Source organism: Notechis scutatus, chromosome 16 (assembly GCF_049901735.1).
Source record: "Notechis scutatus isolate UNSWTSFEM ecotype Mainland chromosome 16, rNotScu1.2, whole genome shotgun sequence".
NCBI lineage: Eukaryota > Metazoa > Chordata > Lepidosauria > Squamata > Elapidae > Notechis > Notechis scutatus.
Window position 1 is genome coordinate 2,009,984 of NC_142024.1, and position 13,878 is coordinate 2,023,861.

The window sequence follows — 13,878 nt, forward strand, 5'->3', positions numbered from 1 at the left end:
GCCTTTATATCTTTCCCCTAAATTTAACACTTAAAATAATATATAATTTTCATTCGGATTCTGCTTAGTACATTCTCAAGCTACGTACTATATTTTAAAATAAGAAAAAATAATAAGTTTATAATATAATTAAAACAATCCATAGCAATTAAACTCTATCGTTAAGTCTTAAACATTTTACACATTCCTTTTAATATTTTATCCCATTTTATAATCGTATAAAATGCACTATGAATAGTCTTAATGGTCCCTTTTCAGCCTGCTACGCCCAAAAGAGCCACCGGAGGGCGCCACTTGCTCCCCCAGCACTATGAATGGTCTTAATGGTCCCTTTCAGCCTGCTACGCCCAAAAGAGCCACCGGAGGGCGCCACTTGCTTCCCCAGCACTATGAATGGTCTTAATAGTCCCTTTTCAGCCTGCTACGCCCAAAAGAGCCACCGGAGGGCGCCCTATCAGAGAAATGGCTGTCCAGTCTTTCAGATAACAGATAATCAGAGTTGGAAGGGACCATGTAGGTCATCTAGTCCAACCCCCCTCCAAGCAGGAGACCCTACACCATTTCTGACAGACGGGAGTCCAGTCTCTTCTTGAAGCTCCCACAACTTCTGATTCGTTTTCCTTCCAACCCTCCAGTGATTTGAGCAGCCGGAACTTGTGGTGGCAAGCAGTTCCACCGGTTAATGGTTCTGGGCAATGGTGAGCTGGCCACGCCCACCCTCTCCCAGGGCCGCCCAGCCACGCCCACCCGGTCACGTGTCCCCTCCAGCCACGTGCGCCTTGCGCAGGGCGGGCCCGGACTTGGGCGCAGCTGCCGCGGGGGCCTCGCGCTCCCTTCCCGGACGGGCCCGAGGACGGCGGGGCTCGGGGGGCGCCCGGCGGGTTTGGCGGCCCCGGTTCCGGTAAGGGAGGCCTCCCTCGTCCCGTGTGTCCCCCCAAACCCGCGTTGGGCCCACCGGAGCCGCTCCGGAGTGGCGCCCATTGGGAAGCTCCGCCGGGCCCGGTTAGAGGAGGGAGGCTCCCGCTTGGGCTGCCCCTCCAGGTGGGCTAAAGGGGGAGAAGGGGGTCCTTAGGCTGCCCCCTCCCCCATGGCTTCCTCGGGAGGGAGGGGAGGGGAGGGGAGGCGGGAGGGGCCCGGCAGCCTCCTCGTTGAGTTGAAAGCCATGGAAAAGCTCCAGCCTTCCCTGCTCGCTTTCTGCTTTCTCTGCATGGTATTCGCACTTCTTTGGGCGGGGCTGGTCCTTTTATTGATTTATTGTGTTTTATTTGGTTTGTCAATTGCTTACAAGGTAATAGGTATAAAATCATAGCTATGAATACATGAAATGGGTACATATAAGAGAAATAAAAAGGGAACAATAGGACAGGGACGGTAGGCACGTTGGTGCGCTTATGGACGCCCCTTACAGACCTCTTAGGAAAGGGGTGAGGTCAACAGTAGACAGTCTGAGGTTAAAGTTTTTGGGGTTTGGGGAAGAAACCACAGAGTCAGGTAGTGCATTCCAGGCATTGACCATTCTGTGGCTGAAGTCGTATTTCCTGCAATCGAGTTTGGTGCGGTTAACCTTGAGTTTGTATCTATTGTGTGCTCTTGTGTTGTTGTGGTTGAAGCTGAAGTATTCATTGACAGGTAGGACATTGCAATGCATGATTTTATATACTATACTTAGATTGGACCGAAGGCGGCGTAGTTCTAGATTGTCTATGCCTAAAATTTCAGGTCTGGTGGCATAAGGTATTCTGTTGCAAATACAGGAGTGGAGGACTCTTCTCGTGAAATATCTCTTGACTGTATTAATATCCGACGTGTAGTGCAGGTTCCAGACTGATGAGCTGTATTCGAGAATTGCTCTAGCAAATGTTTTCTATGCTCTAGTTAGTAGTGCGATATTACTGGAGAAAAAGCTACGTAGGATTAGGTTAACAACTCTCAATGCCCTTTTGGCTATGTGGTTACCATGGGCTCTGGCACTTAGATCATTACAGATGAGTCCTCCAAGGTCCTTGACAGAGTGGGAATCATCAACACGGTCTTGGATATTCAGCTTGCATTTTATTTTCTGATTTTTTTTACCAATATGTAAGACAGAGCATTTGTTTGCTGAGGTTTGAAGTTGCCACTTGTTTGCCCATTCTGACATAGTCGAGGTCTGCATAGGATGGGTGCACATGTATGTTTCTCCTTCATTCTGGCGCTCATCAGCCATTCCCAAGGCCCTTTGGCTTCCCCCCTGCTCCTTCTCTCCCTCTTTTCCCCTCTCTGGGGTGGGCAGGTGGATAAACCCCCATAGTTCTAGGTCACCCCACTTAGATTACTAGACCATCATGAGAAGATCTGCAGGTCCAGCTCTTTGGGGCAGATGGGAAGGTGGAAAACTTGGTTTGGCAGAGTGGGTCTCCCACAGAAGAATGCAGAGGCAGACCAAAGGGTTTGGGGGGAGGGTCCCAACCCCAAAAGGACCCCCCCTTCCATACGCTCAAGAAGTAACACCCTAGCCCATTTTAAGAGGGAAGAGCATGCTTCTAAATTCACCTCCGTAGATTGCAGCAGCTCATCCAGAAACATTTGGAGAGGAGCCCAATTCCCCCCTTATTTCTAGGATGTGAGTTTTGGGGGCCTCTCCCTTTACAGGGTTGTCCCCCCCCCACCCAACAAAATGGGGGGAGGAAATAAAGATTTTCTTCTCCATCATCCTCAATCCCCATTGCAAACACCCAGGTGCTTTGGTTTATTTATTGCTTTACTTATTATTAAACTTGTATCCTGCCCACCTTCCCATTTCCATCTCGCCCCCTCCTGCGCCCTGCAGACGATCCATTAATTAGCACCGATCATTAATTAGCACCCAGCTGCCTTTTTGTGCCCCCTCCTCTCCCCGTTGAGGTTGGATTGACACCCCTGTTTTTCTTCCTTCCTTCTCCAGGAGGCGAGAGGGCCGTGCCCCAACGGAGTCACCGCCATCGGAAACCGCTGCCTCGGGCAGAGTTGCAACGGCTGGCAAGAGGAGAAGAGGACGTGGTGGAAGACTTGGATTTTTCCGATGGAGACTGATGGATGGACAGATTTTTTGGGGGGTTAACTGGACAGCTGTTGCCCATTGTGGAAGGCTGAGGAAGGGGCTGCATTGTTCCAGCTGGTCCTGAGGGCACCGGAGGGAAATGCCAGAAAATTTTATCCTCCAGCAGGGGAGCCTAAAAAGACCATGATGGCTGGAAAAAAAAACCCTGCCTCTTTAGAATAATAATAATGGGGGTTCTTAAAACCATCTCAAAACAAAACCTTCTTTAAAAAATAAAAAGCCAGGCCAGCCTTCCATGCTGCCCCTTCCTCTTCGGGAGGCCAATCCCACCCACCCAGCGCTGGAGACGGAGAGATGGAAGACCAACGTGCCACCACATTTTGTGGCTTGGCTCTTTTCCTGCAAGTGACCTTATTTAAAACTCTTGGGACCAAACAACAGCAGGAAGAGTTGGACTGGCAGCACAATGCATGCTTTGAATCCCCCACTCCCCCCAATTCCTCTTATTTTGATTTCTGTATGGGAAGGGATCGTGTGTGTCGGTTCTCGGCTTGTAAAAACAGCCTCTTGTGCATTTCTTTCGGAGGCCTGGATCGCTCTGCACCGAAACCGCAGCGGGCAAAACGGCCAGATCCCGATGGAGAAACGTTCTTCCCTGCGGCTTTTACTGCATTGTGACCCACGCACGCCTTTCTTCGCCGCCTGTGTGGTGCCCACCAGGAACTGAGACCCCCCAACACACACACACTTGTTGCTTGAGGTCACTGGACAGATCAGGTCTAAAATAAGGAGTTAGCAAGTCTTATTGTTGGTCATGAGTGGATAAGGAGTTAGCAAGTCTTATTGTTGGTCGTGAGTGGATAAGGAGATAGCAAGTTTTATTGTTGGTTGTGAGTGGATAAGGAGTTAGCAAGTCTTATTGTTGGTTCTGAGTGGATAAGGAGTTAGCAAGTCTTATTGTTGGTCATGAGTGGATAAGGAGTTAGCAAGTCTTATTGTTGGTTGTGAGTGGATAAGGAGTTAGCAAGTCTTATTGTTGGTTGTGAGTGGATAAGGAGTTAGCAAGTCTTATTGTTGGTTGTGAGTGGATAAGGAGTTAGCAAGTCTTATTGTTGGTTGTGAGTGGATAAGGAGTTAGCAAGTCTTATTGTTGGTTGTGAGTGGATAAGGAGTTAGCAAGTCTTATTGTTGGTTGTGAGTGGATAAGGAGTTAGCAAGTCTTATTGTTGGTTGTGAGTGGATAAGGAGTTAGCAAGTCTTATTGTTGGTTGTGAGTGGATAAGGAGTTAGCAAGTCTTATTGTTGGTTGTGAGTGGATAAGGAGTTAGCAAGTCTTATTGTTGGTTGTGAGTGGATAAGGAGATAGCAAGTTTTATTGTTGGTTGTGAGTGGATAAGGAGTTAGCAAGTCTTATTGTTGGTTGTGAGTGGATAAGGAGTTAGCAAGTCTTATTGTTGGTTGTGAGTGGATAAGGAGTTAGCAAGTCTTATTGTTGGTTGTGAGTGGATAAGGAGTTAGCAAGTCTTATTGTTGGTTGTGAGTGGATAAGGAGTTAGCAAGTCTTATTGTTGGTTGTGAGTGGATAAGGAGTTAGCAAGTCTTATTGTTGGTTGTGAGTGGATAAGGAGATAGCAAGTCTTATTGTTGGTTGTGAGTGGATAAGGAGTTAGCAAGTCTTATTGTTGGTCGTGAGTGGATAAGGAGTTAGCAAGTCTTATTGTTGGTTGTGAGTGGATAAGGAGTTAGCAAGTCTTATTGTTGGTCGTGAGTGGATAAGGAGATAGCAAGTCTTATTGTTGGTTGTGAGTGGATAAGGAGTTAGCAAGTCTTATTGTTGGTCATGAGTGGATAAGGAGTTAGAAAGTCTTATTGTTATTATTATTATTGATCCACAACGTAGCCAGGATCTCTCTCTAATTTGCAAGTTAGGTGAAGGGAGTCTTAAGTCTTCAGGTTGGCTAACAATGTTTGGTGGTTTGTGGAGATACTCTTGAGGCCCAAGAGCCCTTAAGTGGTAAATTTGATTTAAGTGGTAAGTTTTAAGCTGTGGCTGGTAGGGTCAAGGAATCATGGCTGTTGTCAGCCTTTAGGACCAGGAGTGTTTATCTGGTAGGATCGTGTAGAGCAAGTTCAGATGTTTGGACAGAGTTGAGGTGTTGGAAGAACTTAGATCAGCGTTTTTCAAACTTGAAGGTGTGTGGACTGCAAATCCCAGAATTCCCCAACCAATCGGTTTGGGGAATCCTGGGTGTTGATATCCACACATCTTGCTAAGGGTGGGAAACCCTGATCTAAGAGGGTCATCTATACCTCCCCCTAAGTAGGTCTGGACTTGCTTTCAGAAAGCCAATTGGCCTTTAGAAGGGTGTGGACTTCAACTCTCAGAATTATGGGAATTGGAGTCCTCCAGAGTGGAAGGCACTAGATAGCTCCCATTCAACTCCCATTTAAAACAGTTAAGAGTTTTGGGAGCTGTAGTCCATCCATTGAAAGGTGCAACTTTCAAAGGGAGGGATTTTAGCTCCCAGAATCCTTAGCAATGGTGGCTAGAGAAGCTTGAGATGTCCCCTTTCTCCCCAAGACACCAGATAGCCGCAATTCAGTTCCCAGCGTTCTCCATCCCGTGGATTGGAGACTTCTGGAAACTGAAGTTCTTTGGAGACCAGAGAGCTCCATGCCTTCACTTGGTGGTGGCCCCCAATTCTTCTCAGTTCTGTGTTCAGAAATCTGGGACTTGGGACAAGTGCCAGGCCCTGCAGGTGTTGGGTCTCCAATTCTTCTGGATTCTGTGTTGAGTTCTTCACACAGAGGGAAGAATCCTATCTCCATAGGATGCCCTAGAGCAGAGGTCTCCAACCTTGGCCACTCTAAGACTTGTGGACTTCAACTCCCAGAATTCCTCAGCCAGCAAAGCTTGGCTCAGAATTCCTGAGCTAACATGAATTCTGGGAGTTGAAGTTCACAAGTCTTAAAGCTGTCAAGTTTGAAGAGCCCCGATATAGAGGATAGAGAGATGATATAGATGATTGATAGGTGATAGAGATAGATCAAGGGTCTTCAAACTTGACAGCTTTAAGACTTGTGGACTTCAACCCCCAGAATTCCTGAGCTAACACAACTGGAGGAGGAATTCTGGGAGTTGAAGTCCACAAGTCTTAAAGCTGTCAAGTTTGAAGACCCCCATTTAGGGTCTCCAGTGGTTCTTGGCCTTGGCAAACTTCAGCTCTAGTTAGAAGTCTGCACAACTTAAACTTGTCAAAGTTGAAACCTTTTTATGTGTAAGGTCTTCCTTGTGCTTCATTGGGTGTCATGCATGCTCCCTCCCCAATCTTCCCAGCACCTAGGCAGGTGAGCCAGAAAAACCCAGGTGAGTCAAGTCTGCAGTTCCTCCCCTTGTTCTAAGAAGGTGTGCACAATTTATTCCAAATCTTGGAGTTAATTTCAAATAATACACATTTGTGCATGCCTACTTATAGCAATGGGTGCAGAGAGAAAATCTCTGTGCATGGTGGGTCACCCTCAGGAGGGGGGAGAAAGGCCAGGAGCCAGCCATGGCATCAGGGAGGCTGGCAGGGAGGCCCTAGGAAGGTCTGGGGCATCCAAGCCCCCAGGGCAGCCCTGGGCCTCCCCAGAGCCTCTCTTGCCAGCTTGTCTTGTGCCACGGTTGAAGCTGAGGGTTGGTGGGGACTGGGGGAGGCCGAGAGATGGGGCTGGGGTGCAGGTGGGCTGGGCAGAGAGCAGCTGCCCAATGTCCTTGGCTCTCAGGGTGGCAGTTTGGCCACTCCAAGCCAAGGGACACTGGGCGACCGTTCTCTGACCCATCACACCCACCCCATGTCCCATGGGCCTCCCTCAGCCCCCATCAATGCCTTTGGCTTCAATCCTGGCCTAAAAGGGGCCTGGGGGGGTAAGGGGGGGTCCTGGGAGGAAGGGGAGCATATAACCCCCTCTTCCTAGGACCTCCCTCCCCTGGGCCCCTTTAAGCCAGGACTGAAGCCAAAGGCAGGGGAGGGGGAATGGGGAGGGGGGAATGGGGGGTAGGGGGGGGGGGGGCAGGTGGGTGGGCTGGGATCAGAGGGGGTGCATTGCTTGTTTTTTTGAACTTTAATAAAGTTTGTCTCTTCTGCCATCCTGGGTGTGTTTCTTTCCCCGCCTACACCCCTCCCCTCCCAACCCTCCCCTCCCCCATTCTCCCTCCCTCCTTTGGCCCCTCCCATCTATGGCCCCCAGGGGGCCAGGGAGGGGCAGACCCTGGGTGCCCCCAGGTCTACTGGGCTGAGAGGCCCCTCCCCATCTTCCCAGGGCTTTCCTCTTCTCCTCCCCCAGGAGGGCTGCTGGAGGAGGTGGGCAAGGCAGGCCCTGGAAGGACGTCAGAGGCAGGCTGGGGAGGGGCTCCTTGCCCTCCTCCTCTCCTCTTCCCAGCCCCCTTGGTGCCATGCTGGCAGAGACTCAGCAGGAAAGGGAGGCCCAGAGAGGGGGGATTGGCAGGCTCTCCCTGGCTTTTCAAGGGAGGCCTTTGCCCTGGCCTGCCAATCTCCCCACCCTCCAGCCCAGGACCTCCCATTCCCCCATTGCCTGGCACCAGGGGAGCTGGGAAGGGAAGAGGAGGGGCGTTAGGAGCCCCTCCCCAGCCAGCCTCTAGCATCCTCCCAAGTGCCTTCCTCTCCCCACCTCCACTTAGCCCCCAGCAGCCCTCCTGGGACAGAGGGGGGAGGAGGAAGAGGATGATGGCCCTGGGAAGATGGCATGGGCCACCCCAACCCTGCAGACCTGGAAGGGGGCACCCAGGGCCTGCCCCTCCCTACCTCGGTCCCCCCTTGAGGCCAAAGATGGGGGGCCAAGAGGAGGGAGGGAAATGCAGGCGCTGGGAAGATGGGGGCTGCAGGCAGGCCAGCTCTTGGGGGGCTCTTGCCAACCCACTCTGGCTAAGGCCTGCCTGCCCCCCATCTTCCCAGCACCTGTGCCCTCCACTTACCTGTTCTTACCTGTTCTCACCTGTCCTCGTTGTCCTCCTTGCCATCTGGTGGTTCCCACAACTGGTCGCACTTTTATTTCATACTTACCCCTTTGCTGGCTGATGAGGCCAGGATTTCATCTAATAAGCTGGGCTGTTTACCCACCAATACTTTAATGTCTCCCCACCCACCCAAAAAAGGAATTGTAAGTTCTGAAGGAGGCACCCCGACACCCCTACCTGTTTTACAAAGGGAGTGAATTCTCTTTTTTGTTTTTTTATTTCAACTGCTTTGCTGGAAAGCCTTCAAGTGGATGGGAAGCTTTTAACAAGAAGCTAGGATACCAACTGAGCTATCTTGGATTAATGCACCAGGGGAGGGAAAAAACACAGACACAGCAGGGGTGTCTTCAAAATTTGGCCCCTGCATTCTTTCCCCCACCCCAAATTGGGCAAACACACAAACACACACAGACACACATTGGTTGAAAGCTGGCAAGGGCTCCCATGTTGGTTGCCTGGGTGTGGATACCAGGGAAAGTGTGCAATTCTGTATCCTCACCCAGGCTGCCCTGCCTTAAAAGAAAACACTGCATCCTTTGGGCACAAAAGCCAATTAAAACGGAGCATATCTGTGTTTTGTATGCACACACACACACATAGGAGAATACAGCTCAGGGTTGAACTGTGGGGTCTTTGGTGGTCTCCAAACTTGGGTTTTCTCACAGATATTTCATCACCCAGCTTGGTAACGTCATCAGTACCCTGATCATCCCATCCTCACTGCACTGATGATGTTACCTAATTGGGTAATGAGACGTCTGCAAGAAAACCAAGCTCAGAGAGCACCAAGGACCCCCCCCCACACACAGAGACTTCCAGAAGGGAAGCAATGGGTTACCCCATTCCCCCAAGCACAATATCCTTCCTGCTTCCTTCCTGCCTCCTTCCCAACAATTCCCAAGCAGCCAAACCCCGCGGCTGATGGGCCTCCCTGCAGCCTCTAAGCTGCAATAGCACTTAAAAAGACTTCTATGCCGCTTCACAGGGCTTTTACGGCCGTCTCTAAGCGGTTTACAGAGTCAGCATTGCACCCCCCAAACAATCCGGGTCCTCGTTTTACTGACCTCGGAAGGACGGGAGTCCCGAGTCAACCAAATGCCCAGATGGAAACAAGCGAGCGAGCAAACCAACCAACGATGCCCATCAAAGAGACACACACAGGAAGTCAAAGGAGAGAAATAAAAAAAGGGAAGAAGATAGCCCCACACAGACAGGCTGTGCTGTACCATCCAAATAAAAATAATAAAAATTAAAAAAAGGACATGGAGTTTAGACACTGGATCACTTTGTCGGTCTCAAAAGCTGCTAGCGATGCATAGACCTCCCCCACAAGAAAAGAACACTGTGCGGTTCCAGCCAGGAGGTGTCCCCCCACACACAAAAAGGAAGAGGAGAGGGGGTCCTTGCCCCTCCATGGCTGGTTTGCAGAGCCGTTTCTCCTTCTCCAAGTGTGTCTTCCTAATAAATAACTTTTAAAACCCCATCCCGCCGAGTCTTTATTTCCTCCCCCCAATACGAATATTTTAGCAGATTTCCACAGGCCTCTTCGGGGAGGGAACTTCCTTCTTCAGTGAGATGTCCGACGGCGGAGAATCCAGGCGTTACGAAGGGGGCTTGGGGGCATCGCCCAGGGCCTCCAAGAGAGAGAGGTCCCATTTTCCTGCTTGGGGAGACCCGGCTGGGGAGAAGCTTCCCTCCGTAGGGGGACGAGGCCACGCTTCCGGTGGAGGGTTGGGCGAGCTCCGCGGGAGGAAGGTTGCACTGGGGAAGCTGCCGGGAAACTGGGCATACGCAACACCCGGCCCACCTCTTGGCTACCTGGAGGAAAAAACAGCAAGGAAAGCAAATGAAGCACCTGGGAGGATTCGGGCACAGGGCCGAGAGCCGGGGATTTGGAAACTGAGAGCCGAACCAAGCAGAGGGTGCAAACCATTGTGCTGGAAATAACCCCGATTCAGAGAAAGGAGGGAGAACCAGTGCAATCCTGTGAGAGGTCTACAGGATCTAAAACAGGCCGAGAAGGGAATCTCTATCTGGTTTTGTTGAGGGGTGGAGAGGGACACGCAAAGGGACGGAGTGAGGGGGGAAGCTGGAAGAAATTTGGAAGCCAGAGCATTTAAAAAGAGAAATAAAGAGGTCAAAAAAACCAGAAAGCCCTTTTTTTTGGCATGCAGAGATTGGCTCAAAGCACCTGCAGAGGTGGGTTTTAACAGCACACAAGGAGAAATTGGGATTGTGGGGCAAAGGCCTTGAAGATTTGGGGGGGTGGCACCCTGAGAAATTCAGTCTTAAGACACAAAGGGAGGCCCTTCCAAGGTTTAAACCCAGACCAGACCAGACTACACCCCACCCCACCCTAAGAATAAGAATAGAACTAGAATAGAATTAGAACAGAACAGAATTCAGGAATAGAACAGAATATAGAACAGAATAAACTAGAATATAGGAATAAGAATAGAATAGAGCAGAATAGAATAAGGGCACTTAATGCATTTGCCATTAAAAACTTCCATTTCTGGCCTCCATCCTTCCGGGTCTAACCTTTCTTCGATGACCCAAGGACGTCAATCATGGTTTCCCTCCCTTGTGTGTTTCCACCCCCCATTTCTAGTTTTTTTATTTCCCTCCACCACCACCCCATTATTTTAAAGGCTGCCCTGTGCATGCAAGCTGTTCACTTACCTCTATTTGGCCCCGAAGCCCTGGAAGAATATTAATTCAGCAGCGGGTTCTGGCCCAGTTCATTGCAGCTTTGCACCCCGCCCAAAAAAATAAAATGCCAATTTCGACTTGATAGTCGCACCTGCAAAAGAAAAAAGAAAAGAAACTCGTGCCCAGGGGCGGCAGAAGCGGCTCTGGCTCAAGCAAAAGAAGTATCGCTTTGCAAATGTGGAGCCTCGCCTCTAAAAATGCTTTTCTCCCCCTTTTTTGGCCCTTAAAAGTGGATTATTAGCGAAGCCAGGCAATCTCCCAGCTGCTGCCTTTCGCTCTAATAGGACTTTTTTCGACGCTCGAGGCTGCTGGAGAGAAAGGCCCCTTTGCAAGGAGGTGTCTATCCGATTGCCTGCCCCGCTCCAATACACTTTTAGCTGGACCGTTTTCAAACCTGATATTTCTCTTTCGCGTGATGATGATTTCCCTTCCCCTCCTCCCCGGGCCCGGCAATTGGATAGTTTCCCTGCCCCAACCGGTTGTTCCGTGCAGGCAGTCAGCCGGCCTCCTCAATTCGGTTCTATTGGAAAAGATAGGGCGATTGCAAGGGGGCCTAAAGTCGGGAGACGTCGCGCCTTGATTATAAACCGCCTTTTAAAGGGACAGCCGGAGCTTTTGTCGAAGGGACTCGGGGAATATATCTTACTCTGCGTCCCCCATCACTCTAGGGGGAAAACGGGGTGAAAATAGACCTCAAATTACGTGAAAACCGCGGTTTTCAAAGTCTATGGGAAATTGCATTGACAATAATAGCCCGCCATCTCGTGGCCATTTCGCGTCATGGCAGGTGTAGAAATTTCTGTACTTCACCTGCTATGACGCAAAATGGCCACGAGATGTGGCGGCTATTATTAAGTTCTTTCCTCCACCTGCCATGCGCAAAATGGCCACGAGATGGGGGGGCTTATTATTATTAAGTTCTTTCGTCCACCTGCAATGACGCAAAATGGCCACGAGATGGCGGGCTATTATTATTAAGTTCTTTCCTCCACCTGCAATGACGCAGAATGGCCACGAGATGGCGGGCTATTATTATTAAATTCTTTCTTCCACCTGCCATGCGCAAAATGGCCACGAGATGGGGGGGCTTATTATTATTAAGTTCTTTCCTCCACCTGCCATGCGCAAAATGGCCATGAGATGGGGGGGCTATTATTATTATTAAGTTCTTTCGTCCGCCTGCAATGACGCAGAATGGCCACGAGATGGCGGACTATTATTATTAAGTTTTTTTCTCCACCTGCAATGACGCAGAATGGCCACGAGATGGCGGGCTATTATTGTCAATGCAATTTCCCATAGACTTCTCGTTGTTCGTTATGGCAGGCGCAGGGAAGGAATCGCGAAAGTTATTATAAATAAAAATAATCAGGTTACGGACCTGGCGAAATCCGACGAGGGGCCTTACTCTGAGTCCCCCATCACTCTCGGGGGGGGAAAACGGGGTGAAAATAGACCTCAAATTAAGTGAAAACCGCAGTTTTCAAAGTCTATGGGAAATTGCATTGACAATAATAGCCCGCCGTCTCGTGGCCATTTTGCGTCATGGCAGGTGGAGGAAAGAACTTAATAATAATAGCCCGCCATCTCGTCGCCATTTGCCGTCATTGCAGGTGGACGAAAGAACTTAATAATAATAGCCCGCCGTCTCGTGGCCATTTGGCGTCATTGCAGGTGGACGAAAGAACTTAATAATAGTCCGCCGTCTCGTGGCCATTTTGCGCATGGCAGGTGGAGGAAAGAAGTTAATAATAATAGCCCGCCATCTCGTGGCCATTTGGCGTCATTGCAGGTGGACGAAAGAACTTAATAATAGCCCGCTGTCTCGTGGCCATTTTGCGCATGGCAGGTGGAAGAAGAACTTAATAATAATAGTCCGCCGTCTCGTGGCCATTTTGCGCATGGCAGGTGGACGAAAGAACTTAATAATAGCCCGCCGTCTCGTGGCCATTTTGCGCATGGCAGGTGGAGGAAAGAACTTAATAATAATAGCCCGCCGTCTCGTGGCCATTTGGCGTCATTGCAGGTGGACGAAAGAACTTAATAATAGCCCGCCATCTCGTGGCCATTTTGCGCATGGCAGGTGGAGGAAAGAACTTAATAATAGCTCGCCATCTCGTGGCCATTTGGCGTCATTGCAGGTGGACGAAAGAACTTAATAATAGCCCGCCGTCTCGTGGCCATTTTGCGTCATGGCAGGTGGAGGAAAGAACTTAATAATAATAGTCCGCCGTCTCGTGGCCATTTGGCGTCATTGCAGGTGGACGAAAGAACTTAATAATAGCCCGCCGTCTCGTGGCCATTTTGCGCATGGCAGGTGGAAGAAAGAACTTAATAATAATAGTCCGCCGTCTCGTGGCCATTTGGCGTCATTGCAGGTGGACGAAAGAACTTAATAATAGCCCGCCGTCTCGTGGCCATTTTGCGTCATGGCAGGTGGACGAAAGAACTTAATAATAGCCCGCCGTCTCGTGGCCATTTTGCGTCATGGCAGGTGGAGGAAAGAACTTAATAATAATAGTCCGCCGTCTCGTGGCCATTTGGCGTCATTGCAGGTGGACGAAAGAACTTAATAATAGCCCGCCGTCTCGTGGCCATTTTGCGTCATGGCAGGTGGAGGAAAGAACTTAATAATAATAGTCCGCCGTCTCGTGGCCATTTGGCGTCATTGCAGGTGGACGAAAGAACTAATAATAGCCCGCCGTCTCGTGGCCATTTTGCGTCATGGCAGGTGGACGAAAGAACTTAATAATAGCCCGCCGTCTCGTGGCCATTTTGCGTCATGGCAGGTGGAGGAAAGAACTTAATAATAATAGTCCGCCGTCTCGTGGCCATTTGGCGTCATTGCAGGTGGACGAAAGAACTTAATAATAGCCCGCCGTCTCGTGGCCATTTTGCGCATGGCAGGTGGAGGAAAGAAGTTAATAATAATAGTCCGCCGTCTCGTGGCCATTTGGCGTCATTGCAGGTGGACGAAAGAACTTAATAATAGCCCGCCGTCTCGTGGCCATTTTGCGCATGGCAGGTGGAAGAAAGAACTTAATAATAATAGTCCGCCGTCTCGTGGCCATTTGGCGCATGGCACGTGGAGGAAAGAACTTAATAATAATAGCTCGCCATCTCGTGGCCA

The 13,878-nt window shown here is 50.0% G+C and overlaps 2 long non-coding RNA genes across 2 annotated transcripts; one reads left to right on the forward strand and one right to left on the reverse strand.

Moving 5' to 3' along the window:
- Positions 1-765: 765 nt before the first annotated feature.
- LOC148129375 (uncharacterized) lies at positions 766-3,282 on the forward strand. Its single transcript, XR_015745493.1, has 2 exons — positions 766-901; positions 2,924-3,282. It is a non-coding gene; the product is annotated as an uncharacterized LOC148129375 (long non-coding RNA).
- A 4,948-nt stretch (positions 3,283-8,230) lies between these two features.
- Positions 8,231-11,215, reverse strand: LOC148129376 (uncharacterized). Its single transcript, XR_015745494.1, has 2 exons — positions 10,719-11,215; positions 8,231-9,854 (listed from the first exon to the last, which is right to left on the reverse strand). It is a non-coding gene; the product is annotated as an uncharacterized LOC148129376 (long non-coding RNA).
- Between the last annotated feature and the right edge of the window lie 2,663 nt (positions 11,216-13,878).